The sequence below is a fragment of the Peromyscus maniculatus genome, chromosome 20, assembly GCF_049852395.1.
Source record: "Peromyscus maniculatus bairdii isolate BWxNUB_F1_BW_parent chromosome 20, HU_Pman_BW_mat_3.1, whole genome shotgun sequence".
Classification (NCBI taxonomy): domain Eukaryota; kingdom Metazoa; phylum Chordata; class Mammalia; order Rodentia; family Cricetidae; genus Peromyscus; species Peromyscus maniculatus.
Window position 1 is genome coordinate 68,304,423 of NC_134871.1, and position 13,090 is coordinate 68,317,512.

Consider the following 13,090-nt stretch of genomic DNA (forward strand, 5'->3'; position numbering starts at 1 on the left):
CTAGGGCAGCCCTTCCCCACCCCCACTCCCACCCCCCCCGCACCTGCCAACTGGCAGAGTCCCTCCCCCGGCACCTTTTACCCAAAGGGTTGTGCTTCTTTGATGTGGGGGGCTGGGGTGCACTGCCAGGTTCATGAACTGAAAAATTGTTCCGGGATGTTTATTTATTTCCCTTGCAAGCAGCTGCCCAAGTTACCTGGGAGATGGGAAAATCATGTGAAAGCTACTTTAACCCTTTGAGGGGTAGAGTGGTGGAACCAGGAAGGAGAGATTCCCGGGATGTAGGTGAATTGGCTTAAGCTTGCCTTTGAGTCCCTCCCCAGTCTCTCAGCCAGACCTGTAGCTGTCCTAAACGCAGGCGAGCTCTCCCTACATTCTTGGTCCTTCAAGGCCTAACTGTCGATCCTTCCAGATCCCATCTGGGGTTCCTAAGCCCAAAATGTTTGCGGTAAGAAAGAGGTCCTTGCACTGATAGGGTTTAGTGAGACACACACACACACACACACACACACACACACACACACACACACACACACACACACACACACGCCTTTAATCCCAGCTCTAGGGAGGCGGAGTCAGACGGATCACTGTGAGTTCAAGGCTAGCCTGGTCTACATAGAGAGTTCCAGGACAGCCAGGGCTGCATAAAGAAACTCTGTCTCAAAAACAAACAAACAAAAAACTACCGTGGATAAAACATCCCTTACTCTCTTGGAGCCTCACCCATAAAATGGGTGTAATCCTCCTGCTCTTTTTCTCTCTTTCTCACAGGAGTCTCGGGTTTAGATAGGAAAGCGCTGGTTGTAATGTTTGAAAAAGAAGATAAGTTGAGGGGCTGGAGATGGGTCAGTTAAGAAGTCCTTGCTCCTCTTCCAGAGCATCTGAGTTTGGTTCCTAGCATTTACTCCAGCTCCAAGGGACCCAGCACCCTCTTCCGGCCTCCGAGGCACTGGAACACTCATACACACGAATTAAAATAGATATTTCTTTCTAATGAGAAAGTGGTTGCCTATTCTGCCATACGTGTTCTCAAATGGAAGGACTGGCCAGTGACTTAACTTTTGAGGTCTCTGACTGACATCTCTCTTCAAGTGGCTATGGGTCCCACCACTGTCAAGATTTGCTTCCCATCCGAATCAGGAGGAACCCACTACTCACCTTTTTGAAATAATGTAGTTTGGGAAGTGCAATAGGCGTTTGAGACAGAGAAATGTGGTCTAGAGGCTGGAGAGCTGACCCAGCAATTAGGAGCACTGGCTGCTCTTCCAAAGGCTCCAGGCTCAGTTCCTCACACCTACATGGCAGCTCATAACCAATCATAACTCCTCTCCCAGGGATCCGAGGGCCATGTGGGCACCAGGCACACATTTTCTATACAGACATGCATGCGGGCAAAACACTCCTACACACAAAATAATGTTTTGGGTTTTTGTTTTGTTTTGTTTGCGATAGGGTCTTTCTATACAGCCCAGGCTGCCCTGGAACTTGCTATATAGAACAAGCTAACCTTGAACTCACCGAAAACCTCTTGCCTCTGCCTCCCAAGTACTGGAATTAAAAGTATGTGTCACCACACCTGGCCAAAAAATAATTTTTAATTAAAAGAAAAAAATAGCAGGGCGGTGGTGGCACACACCTTTAATCCCCGGCACTCTGGAGGCAGAGCCAGGTAGATCTCTGTGAGTTTGAGACCAGCCTGGTCTACAGAGCGAGATCTAGGACAGGCACCAAAACTACACAGAGAAACCCTGTCTTGAAAAAAACCTAAATAAATAAATAAAATAAATGTCAGGGGCTAAAGAGTTGGCTCAGGGGCTAAGAGCACTTGTTGCTCTTGCAGAGGACCCAAGTTTGGTTCCCAGCATCCATGTGACAGCTCACAGCCATCTGTAACTCCAGTCCCAGGAAATCCAACACCCTCTTCTGGTGTTGGCAGGCACCAGGCACACATGTGATATATGAACATACATGCAAGCAAAACACTCATACACATATTAAAAAATAAATATATTTTTTCAACAGAAAGAAAGGTAGGTGATCTAGAATGGTGGCAGTGCATTCCTATAATCTGAGCTCTCTAGAGGCAGAGGCAGGAGGATCACAGCAAGTTCAGAGTCAACTTTGTCTACAGAGTGAGTGCTAAGCCAGCCAGGTCTGTATATTGGAACCCTGACTCAAAAAAAGCAGCAGGGAGCTGAGATGGGCAAAGGCTAAAGGTTCTACCAACAGGCCTGAGGACCTGAGTTCAATCCCTAGGGCCTGCCTAGTGGAGAGAGAGAGCCAACCCCTACAGATTGTCCCCTGACTTACACACCATGTACTGTGGCATACTTGTACCCATACACACACACATTCACACTTAGACAGACACACACACTCACACACAGAGACACTCACATAGACAGACAGACAGACAGACAGACACACACACACACACACACACACACATACACTATAAGACAAAGTGTGTGAGCTGGGACTGGTGAATCCCAGATACTCAGGAGGCTGGGGAGGAAACATTGCATGTTCAAGCCTTGGCTAGTGGGACCCAATCTCAAAAAAAAAAAGGGAGAAGAGGAAGAGGAGAAAGGAAGGCAGACAGACAAGATTGGCTCACCAGGTAAAAGTACCTGCTGCCGAGCCTGAGGACCCGAGTTCATTCCCAGACCCTCCTGGTGGAAGAAAAGAACCAGCTCCTTCAAGTTGTCCCTTGGTCTCCACAGGATCTCTCTCTCTCTCTCTCTCTCTCTCTCTCTCTCTCTCTCTCTCTCTCTCTCTCTCACACACACACACACACACACACACACACATACACACACACACACACAATGAATAAAATGTAATGGATTTGTTTTGTTTTGTTTTTCAAGACAGGGGTTTCTCTGCGTAGCCCTGGCTGTCCTGGAACTCACTCCGTAGACCAGGCTGGCCTTGAACTCATAGAGATCCACCTGCTTCTGCCTCCTAAGTGCTGGGATTGAAAGTGTGCACCACCACGGCTGGGCATATTTTTTTAAGAGAGAAAGAAAAGCTGTGTGGTTACTTATGCCAAGGGCATCACACCCCCATAACAGCTCAGAGGTGGGACAGACAAGGAACAGAGATTCAATCATCTCTCCAAGTCAGCCAGTCAGTGGTGGACTCAGACTCTGGCCCCTGCGCCCTATCTTCAGAGTTTGTGTTTGCCACTACTGTCCTGTCCTAATTAGAGAAAGCCAAGCCCCTGGGCTGTAAGGTGGTTTGCCCAAGCACATGACTGGCTGTTGCCGGAAGGAGGATTAGAACTCATAACTACTAGCCCCAATTCATTGCTATGTTTAATGGCTCTTAATTTGTTATATTAGTTTGTGTATCTGGATAGGGGGTGCACACATGCCGTGGCACCTGTGTGGAAGTCAGAGGCCAACTCTTAGGGGTCAGTTCTCATGTCTCATCACGTGGGTCTCAGGGATTGGGCTCAGTTCCTTGCCCTTGGCACCAAGTGCCTTTACCACTGAGCCTTGTCACCAGGGCTCCCTGCCTCTTTCTTTTTTATTCTTCCCTACTCTGATTATACACAACAGTCATGGAGTATTCTAATTCTTTCATGAGTTTTTCTCAGAAAGGCGGGTGGGCGTTGGCTCCATTTGGTAGTGGGGAATACATTGAGCCGTATCGCAGAAGGCCCTTGCTGACGGCCAGCCTCCCTGACCAGAGCAGTGTGGGAACTGCTGTTGTTAACCCGCAGCAGAGGCAGGGACTCCTCAGACCAGCGGGTTAGGGTCTGAGCCTTTTGCACCAAGTCTGCAGGAGGATGCTGCGGACAAAAGGTCTCTAAGCCTGGCTCCCAGGCTTACCTTGAACCCTTCTGAGAAGCAGGACCCCTGGGTAGACTAAGACAGAATGTTAACGTACTGAAATAACCCAGTACAGATGCATGCTGCAGCAGGTCTAGCACAGCAGTGTTAGAAAATAGTGGGAAAAAACTTAAAATGGAGAACACTCTCTTCCTTTTCCTCTGAACTGGAACCCATTAGTTATTATTCCACATTCACAGCAGAACCCCATGACCCAGCTTGTGGACCACGGGTCCTGTTGAGCCTTGTAAGAAACACCTGGGCAGTAACTAAGACATCTGGGAAGGGTTAACCCTGAGGACAAGAAGGGAGAGGAGAAAATCGGTCGGGATGAACTGTACCTAATGCACCAGATCCAGCTGAGTCTCGGTGATCTTCTTGAGTATTATAATATGAGAGGGAGTTGCTCTCTACCTCTAATTTTCTGAAAGAGGAAACTCCTGCTTGGAGAGTATATTGCATGCAAATACAAGCTCCACACAGCTGTCAGCGTGAGCAATACCTGGATAACGCTAAATACACAGTGTTGGAAACACTGTAGTGTGTACGACACAGGTAAGCTTGATTTCCTGCACCTTCCCTGGGTCACTCAGGTACCAGCCAAGCTCTGGCACTGTAAACAGCCATTCTCTATCATTTCCGGCTTGAAGCTGAGGTTTCTGCATGCTTTATTTTTTGAAAGCATGAAAGACACAGGGGCCAGGGCTACAGCTCCATGGTAGAGCGCTGCCCAGCATGCACCGGGACCTTGACTTCCAATCCAGCGCTGCAAGAAGAGGAAGAGGAAGGGGAGGGGAGGAAAAATACAAAATTCGCCCACATTCATTCAGCCCAGCAGACACTCTGGGTTCATTTCACCCACGATCATGACCGACAGGTCAAAGGTTCAGTGCTTCCTATAGGGCCCAGAACTGGGGCAGGCCTTGACTACAGTCAGTCCACAGCCAATATCCATGGGAACAGAATGATTGGCTGTCAGCTTTACATGAATGTGAATATCTTCCCCTTATCCACCTAGACCCCCACACTCGTGCACCTGAAAAAAATACTTGTTTGCCTTCTGTGTGTTTGGCACTGGTTTTTGTTTGTTTATTTTCAAGACAGGGTTTCCCTGTATAGCCCTGGCCGTCCTGGAACTCAATCTGTAGACCATTCTGGCCTTGAACTCATGGAGATCTACCTATCTCTGCATCCAAAGTGCTGGGATTAAAGGCATGCACCACCACTACCCACTGTTGTTGGCACTGTGCTATTAATAGGTGCTAGGGATATAGTAATTAAATTAAGCAGACAAAGTCACTATTGTTGTGGAGTTTCTTTTCTGGAAGCAAATGAGAACCAAGCATACTGACAAACTCCTATAATCCCAGGATACAGGAGGCTGAAGCAAACGGATGGGAAGTCACAGATCAGCCTGGGCTACATAGCAAGACTGTTAAAAACCAACAAAGGGGTCTGGAGAGATGGCTCAGTGGTTATGAGTGTGGACTCTGTGGACTAATCTTGGAGTTCAGATCTCAGCACTCATGTTGGGAGGCACAACCGCCTGTAACTCCAGCTCCAGGGGGATCTGAAGCCTTTGACCTCCACCTGCATTTACATGCACATGCACATGCACGCGCACACACACACACACACAATCAGAAATAAAGTCTTAAAAGTAAACAAAAATAGACAAGAAATTATGATAAGTGCTACGATCACCATCAAATGAGGAATGGATTTGATGATGTGTCTAGGGGAAGAAACCTATGCTGCCTTGTCAAGAGCTGTCTCTTGGAGGAAGTGACAATTTATTTACATGGTGACCCAAATGAGAGGAGTCCTCCAAGCAGGGCATCTGGGTAAAGAGCATTCCAGGCAGGAGGAACAGTTAATGCAAAAGCCCTCTGGCAAGAGCCAGCTCACTGGGCTCTAGGAAGACTCAGAAAGCCAGTGAGGCTGAAGAAGTAGGAGATGAGGTCAGAGAGGCAGGCATGCCCTGGCTGGTGCAGACGCACGCAGGCCAGGGAGAGGAGTTTGGATTTCATTCAGGGGGTAATGAGAAGCCTTTGGGAGGTGTTAACCTTGGAAGTGGCACACTCTGATTTATGGTTTTAAAAGATCATGCTGGCTGCTGGGCGAAGAATGGGCTGTGGGATGAAGGGATTGGAGGGGAACCACGTAGGAGGCTATTATAGTGAGCGGTCCAGCAGGAAGAACCGCAGCTTAGGCAGGGACAGCAAGAGTGGCTGTAAGAAAGTACAAAGACGGGGGCTGGAGAGGTGGTTCAGCGGTTAAGAGCACTGGCTGCTCTTCCAGAGGTCCCGGGTTCAATTCCCAGCACCCACATGGCAGCTCACAACTGTCTGTAACTCCAGTTCCAGGGGATTCAACACCTTTACACAGGCATGCATTCAGACAAAACACTGATGCACATAAAATAAAATAAATAAATAAAGTACAAAGACTCAAACAATGTGGAATCGGAGCACCTTATACCTGCTGTGGTTCCTTTGGTAACATTTATTTGTGTCAAATAATTATCAACAAGCAAATACTTGTCGGGCCCCTGCTCTGTGCCAAGCACGGTCCTGAGAACCGAAATACCAGTCCCAAAGGAGAAGCTGCGCTCCATTTCCTTCTGCCCAAGGGCTGGAAGAGCGAGCATGCCTCACCCTGCTGTCCTTGCCCTGCATGCACTCCAGTACTAAACTGGGCTGGATGGGCAGGGGTGGGGAGTGGGGTGTTTACAGTTGGAAAATTGATGCCATAAAAAAAGGAGTTCAAAGTCCTCTGGAGATCTCAGAGCAAAGACCAGGGGACGCCAAGCTCCACCATCAGGAGAGCCCCAAGCTCCCACAGTTAGAGTGTGTAAGCAGTGCCCAGGGAACAGGGAAGCCTCTTGCTGCCCACACTGCTGGTTATCTTCTCTGAGTTCCCACAGCCTGACGGAGCCCCACTCAATCCAGATTTCCTCTACCTTCATCACTGGGTTTCTGCTGCCTCCCCGTCCTCCCTCTGCCCCAGCCCTTTGGTAAATTTGTTAGTCTCTTTTGCCCTCTGGTGGCATATTGTGGGCACTGCTGCCCACAAACTGTCTCAGTTTCACTATTCAAGTTAATTTGAAGGCCAGTAAGGGAAATTCTGAAAGAGCTGGAATGTCGTCGTCCTGGGGTGTAGGACTACATCAGTCTCCTAGAACTGGAGGCAGGATCTAGCCTCCCCCGCCGACCCGCCCCCCCCCACACAAACCGCCCGAGTCTACTCGGTACACGATGTCAGAATCGCCTTTTGCCTATGAGTTGAATAAACCATTTTGAGCGCTTGCCAGCTAGTCTCAGTCACCAATGCGTTCCGAGCCAAGCTCTGGTATTTGGATGTTCCCACCCAGAGCTGAGTGTGGAGCGGATGACATCAAGTAGGTCAGTTAGAACCCGTGTGCCGTTGGTCACAGGAGCAGGGGCCCCGAACCACTTTTCCATCATTCTGTTCCTGCTTGGTTTTCAAACCTGGCACGGGCTTTTCCAAGCGCCGAGTGAGTATCTCACTAGCATCCCGACACTAGCACCCCGTCTCCCACACTCCCATTAGTTGGAGTCTAATTTGCAGCTAAGAAGATGCCTGGGATGTTGGACAATCAGGCAAGTTTCTTTGAGCCTTCAGAGAGGGAGCTCTAACCTCCTTGTGCAAGGCCACTAAATGAGGGTGTGTTATGTATTGCTGTGCACGAAATCATCACAGATTTAGTATATTAAAGCCTATATTTATAATTAAATGGTCCTGCCTGTCAGGAGATGGAGTGTGACTTACCAGGATGCTCTGTCTGAGGGCAACAAAGGATCATCTGGGGACTCAGGCTCATTGGTGGCTACGAGGATGGAGTTCCATGCTGGTGTGGTGGCTGAGAGGATTTAGTGCTGTGTGTGGGACATTATCTTAACTGTGTAAAGACAGTTACATTTGTTTCTGCTGCGGAATATGACTTTAACTGTGTAAAGGTGTGTTACATTTTTTCTGCTGCAGAATATGACTTTAACAGTGTAAAGGTGTGTTACATTCTTTCTGCTGCATGTGTTTAATGATGTAAGGATGTGTTACATTTGTTCCTGCTGCATTTGTTAATTGTGAAAAGATGTGTTGCTGTTTCACCTTGCCTGCCTAAGGCACCTGATTGGTCTAATAAGGAGCTGAACAGCCAGGCGCTAGGCAGGAGAGGGCTAGGCGAGGCTGGCAGGCAGAGAGAATAAATAGGAGGAGAAATCTAGGCTAGAGAAGAATGAGAGAAGAGAAAAACAAGAAGGAGGAGAAGGTGGAGGAGGAATGAGGGAGAAAAGGAGAGAAGCCTGGGGAAAGAAGCCAGGACGCCACCAGTCAGTCAGACAGAGAAGTAGTGAAAGAAAGATCGACAGAAGGAAAGAAAAAATAAAAAGCCCAGAGGCAAAAGGTAGATAAAGAGAAACGGTTAAGTTAAAAGAGCCAGCCAGAAACGAGCCTAAGCTAGGCCGAGTGAGCACGTAGCAAGCATTTTCTTTTGGGCCACCAACCATCTCCTAAATCATGACGCAGAGGCTTCGTTATTAGTTATAAATGTTGGGAGGAGCAGGAGAGAAAGAATATCTCATTTCCTCCTTGAAGTCCTTTAAGCTTTTTAAGTCCTTCCCAAGTCTAAATCTGTTGTAGTAAGTGTTCTATTGCTGTGAAAAGATACCACGATCAAGGCAACTTATAAAAGGAAGCATTTAATTGGGGGTCTTACTTACAGTTTCAGAGGGTTAGTCCATGATCATCATGACAGGAAGCAGGTAGGCACAGCAAGGGAGTTGTAATTGAGAGTGTTACATCCTGATCTGAAGGCAGAGAGAGAGAGAGAGAGAGAGAGAGAGAGAGAGAGAGAGAGAGAGAGAGAGAGAGAGAGAGAGAGAGAGAAAGAGAAAGAGAGAGATGGGACCTGGCATGTGCTTTTGAAGCCTCAGAGCCCACCCCCAGTGACACACCTCCTCCAACAAGGCCACACCTCCTAATCCTTCCCCAAAAGTTCCACCAACTGGGGGCCAAGCATTTAAGTCTACGAGCTTGTGGTGGCCATTCTCATTCAAACACCTCAAAACCCATCAAAATGAACCCCTCTTACAAGTGGGAAAAGTTGAAGATAGAGTATAGTGTGCTGGGGACAGAGCCCAAGGCCAGGTGCACGGAAGACAAGCAAACAGATATGAGGCAAGTAAAAGAACGGGAGGGAGAGAGGGGGAGGATATTGTCCTGAAAGGCTTGGCTGGTAGAATGCCACAGGCCTGCATTTTTCTGTAAAATGCCGGGAGCAGTGAGAAGACTACAGGCCATTCCCCTTCTGTTTCCCAATCTCCCTGACTAGGAAGCCACTGTGGGAAAAGTTAACATAGCTTTTTTATCAAAAAGAGATCCAAGAAGCTCGCTTTATATGTAAGAGCCAAAAGAGACAAAAAGGAATGCCATTTAAAAGGCCCAACCCCCCGCTGTATAAGCTCCAGATCTGAGTCAGGATCCGAACGCAGATGCCAGAAACCAGGTGGTGGCCCCTGCTCACATCCAGCACAGATGTTAGAGGGTCAGGCACTCAAGACAGGATGCTGTTTTCAATTGCTTTTGACCCAGATGGACCTCAGCCTTCAGTTTAGGACATGAGTTCCGGGGGAGGGCTGGAGAAGGGGAGGACAACTTTGTGGCTGGGCTTGGCTCAGACAGAACCGAAGGTGGCTACCTCCTGGGAGGGAGGAATCTTCTGGAGGTGGAATTGTCTGGTGGCTGTTTAGCCCCAGGATAAACTCAGAACAATGGCTGCCTTTCTTTCCCGGGTCTCTCCTAAGTCTCCAGAGGTCCCATCATTCTTCCTGGCAGCTCTCTTCATTTCTCTCCCGAGAGGAACATCCTGATTAAGAAAAATGCAGCGGGGGAGGGGGGCCTCGACCAGAGGATTAAATTCAACAGCACCCAAACTGGGCAAACGGAAATCAGAGGACCTTAAAGGGATTGAGTGGGAAAGACACAGTGTCACCGAGGTGACATGTGCACCAGAAGTGTTCAGCCTGAATCCAATCATGGGCAAACAGATGGAGGGGGAGGGGCAGGGCACTTCTAAGGCAGTTGGCTGCACTCTCCAAAAATATCGGTGTTGGGGAAGAAAAAAAGATGAGGACTAATAGTTTTAATGAAGGTAGAAGGACATCACTACATGATTACACAACACTTGATCTGGCTCTAGGTTTGTTTACGTGTTTTGTGTGAATGAATGTTTTTGCCTGAATGTACCTCTGTGTACCATGTACATGCCTGTTGTCTTTCTGGGCCTCTCTCTCCAGGTGGTCAGAGAGGACGGTTGTGTTCCCAGGAACTAGAATTTCCAGCAGTTGTGAGTCACCAAGTGGTTGCTGGGAACTGAATCAGGTCCCTCCACTTAGGAGACTGAGGCAGGAGGATCACAACACCTAAGACAGCTTGGGCTATTTACTGAAACTCTGTCTCAAAACAAATTTAAAGTTAAAGAGAAAAAGAAAAGAAAAGAAAAAAGGAATGGCCACAGTGCTCTGTAGTAAAGAGCTTTCCTAGCAACGTATGTATGAGGCTCTAAATTCAATCAGTATGGTATGGTAGGGTAAAGTAAGGAAGAAAGAGAAGGAAGGGGAGGAGAGGGGAGGGGAGGGCAGAGGAGGGGAGGGGAAAGGAGAGGAGAGGAGAGGAGGAAAGGGGAGGAGGAGGAGAGGGAAGGGGAGGGGAGGAGGAAAGGAGAGGAGAGGAGAGGAGGGAAGGGGAGGAGAGGAGAGGGAAGGGGAGGAGAGGAGAGGAGAGGGAAGGAGGAGAGGGGAGGGGAGGGGGTGGAAAGGGAGGAGCCCTCGCTGTAAATGCTTGGGGACATTCAGGAACTCAGTTGGTGTCTGCTCTCACCAAATGTCTCAACTCATGTGGTTCTGAAAGGGTCAGCAAATGCTGGAACCCCGACAGCCAGTCTATTTAGGCAAGAGGTGTGTACGCTCACTGTGTTGTTCTGGCCGTTTCTCTGTAGGTTTAGAAATGATCAAGTTAGGAAAACGCCAAGTTTCCAAGTTTGGCTACCAGCATGAGAACTCTCCAAGTGAGGGAAGTGACAGAGTACCATGGTCTCCCTAAACTTCCTGTTTCCCAGAGAAGTGTAACTGGAAGTGTAGGGTGACATCCAGGTACCAGGTATCACCAAGTCAGCATCACTGAACAGTGTTCACTTAGAAACGGTCCCATATTGGTCCCCGCCAGACATCAGTTTGTTATGAAACTCTTTGCAATTTTAGTTGCCTTCTTAATATTTTTACAATTGAATTGAGTGGCTTTTTTTTTTTTTTTTTTTTTGGTTTTTTATTTTGGTTTGTTTGTTTGTTTTGAGACAAGGGTCAAATAAGGCTGTCCTCAAACTGGCCCTGCTTGATGATCTCCAACGGTCCTCCACCTCCCGAGAGCTGGAGTTATTATGGCCCAGTGCCGCCCAGCAGGTACAGTTGAATTGGATTTCACTGCATGGGGCCATCAGAATATTTCTAGTGCTTCCTGCATTTCTGAGTCTCAATGTGTCCCCACACCACCCCCAGGCAAATGGACAAGAGGAGCTGGGAGTCAGGGGAGCCTAAAAGCCAAACAAGGGGCCTGCAAACCTGTGGAGAAGCCCTTTGGAACTGGTAGCAGTTGCCTGGGAAGCTACCAGGAGGAGGAGGCTCCAGGAGAAGTCGTCAGTGAGAGGACAGGATCCACGCTTCAACCGCCTCTGAGGCGGCATTTTACTGCTATTTGTTTGTTTGTTTTATTTGGGTATTTGTATGTTTGTTTGTTTGTTTGGTACAGGGGGTTAACTATCTCAAGGTGAGTTAGAGTTCATGAATTTCATTGTTTATTTTCATTCTGAACTTTGTGTTAGGTAAAGCTATTTAGCTGTTTATTTCCTGTGTATTGCAGAAGACACTCTGGACACAAAACAATGGAGTTGGGTGGGGGAAGGGATGAGCAGGGAAACGCAAGTCCAAAACTGCTCAGTCCACGGATTTGAAAGGTAAAGATGAGTCCAAACCACAGAGGGCAACATTACTTACAAGTTTTGTTATCTTTAGACTTAACTGGATGAAGGTGGCCTGTACTTTCCACACCAATTTAGCCAAATAAACGATAGGATTTCACCATGGCATTTCCACACAGGTTTCCAGTGGAACTGCTTGTGTGATGTGGTGATGGGTGTGGAGAGTCACATCCGGCACACAGCCTACCCTGAGCGTGAACTCTGACACAAATGTAGACTTTCCAGTAGGACTGATTTATCGTTGAGTTGTTGGGAGGTGGGGAGGTGGGGCACGGGCATGGGAATACAGGAATTCTGTTTCTCCCTAGTGTTACTGTGAATTTTGTTATTTTATATGTATGTGTGTGTTTATATATATATATATATATACATACATATGTGTGCAGGTACCAGCCATGGAGGTGAGAAGGCATCAGATCCTTTGAAGCTGGAGTTGCAAGCGCTTGTGAGTTGCCTTGCCTGGGTGCTGCAAACCAAACCTGGGTCATCCGCAAGGGCAGCAAGGGTTCCTAAGCACTGAGCCATCTCTCCAGCCCATTTGCTCAGAAGAATAAAATGTCGGGTTTGGGTTTCTGGTTTGTTTTGTTTTGTTTATGTTAGCCTGAAGAAGGGTAACCAAGTGATCCATTCCAAGCAGGGAGCAAAGGGAAGCTTGAGGCTGTTACAAATCCTGGGGAAGGCGGAGGAGGGGAGGGGATTTGCCTTCACACTATGGTTGGTAGTTTGGGTTTTGTTCTTCCCAGCTGGGGGTTGAACTCAGGGCCTCCTCAGCACGTGCTAGGCAAGCCCTCCATTACTGAACACCACCCCGGCACTGCAGGGATTTCTTGTGTCTTCCATGCTGGGCAGCTGGAACAGCAGCCACAGCCCCTACAGGCATCTCTACAAGGGTCCCCTCTGCCACAGCAACTCCGCCTCCCGGGATTCAGGGTGTCACCCTATGCTCTCTGTATAATGCACCAAAAGATGCGGTAGCCCTTTCAAAATGAGGTTACAAAAACCTTGTAGCTTCTACTTGCATCCACCAGAAACCCCCCGCTACCCCCCCCCCAGGAGTAAGCTGCTGTGTTACAGTGAGAACTACAGAGAGATTCAGATAGAGAGGAACAATTACACCCCGACAACAGCCTACCACCAGGACTCCACCAGAAAGTAGATACCACCGCATACAAGGGGTACAATACGTGGTCTTTGACTG

General features: G+C 48.3%; 1 long non-coding RNA gene across 1 annotated transcript; it reads left to right on the forward strand.

Moving 5' to 3' along the window:
- Window positions 1–11,209: 11,209 nt before the first annotated feature.
- Window positions 11,210–12,449, forward strand: LOC121824411 (uncharacterized). Its single transcript, XR_006066302.2, has 3 exons — window positions 11,210–11,317; window positions 11,414–11,868; window positions 12,279–12,449. It is a non-coding gene; the product is annotated as an uncharacterized LOC121824411 (long non-coding RNA).
- Window positions 12,450–13,090: the final 641 nt, after the last annotated feature.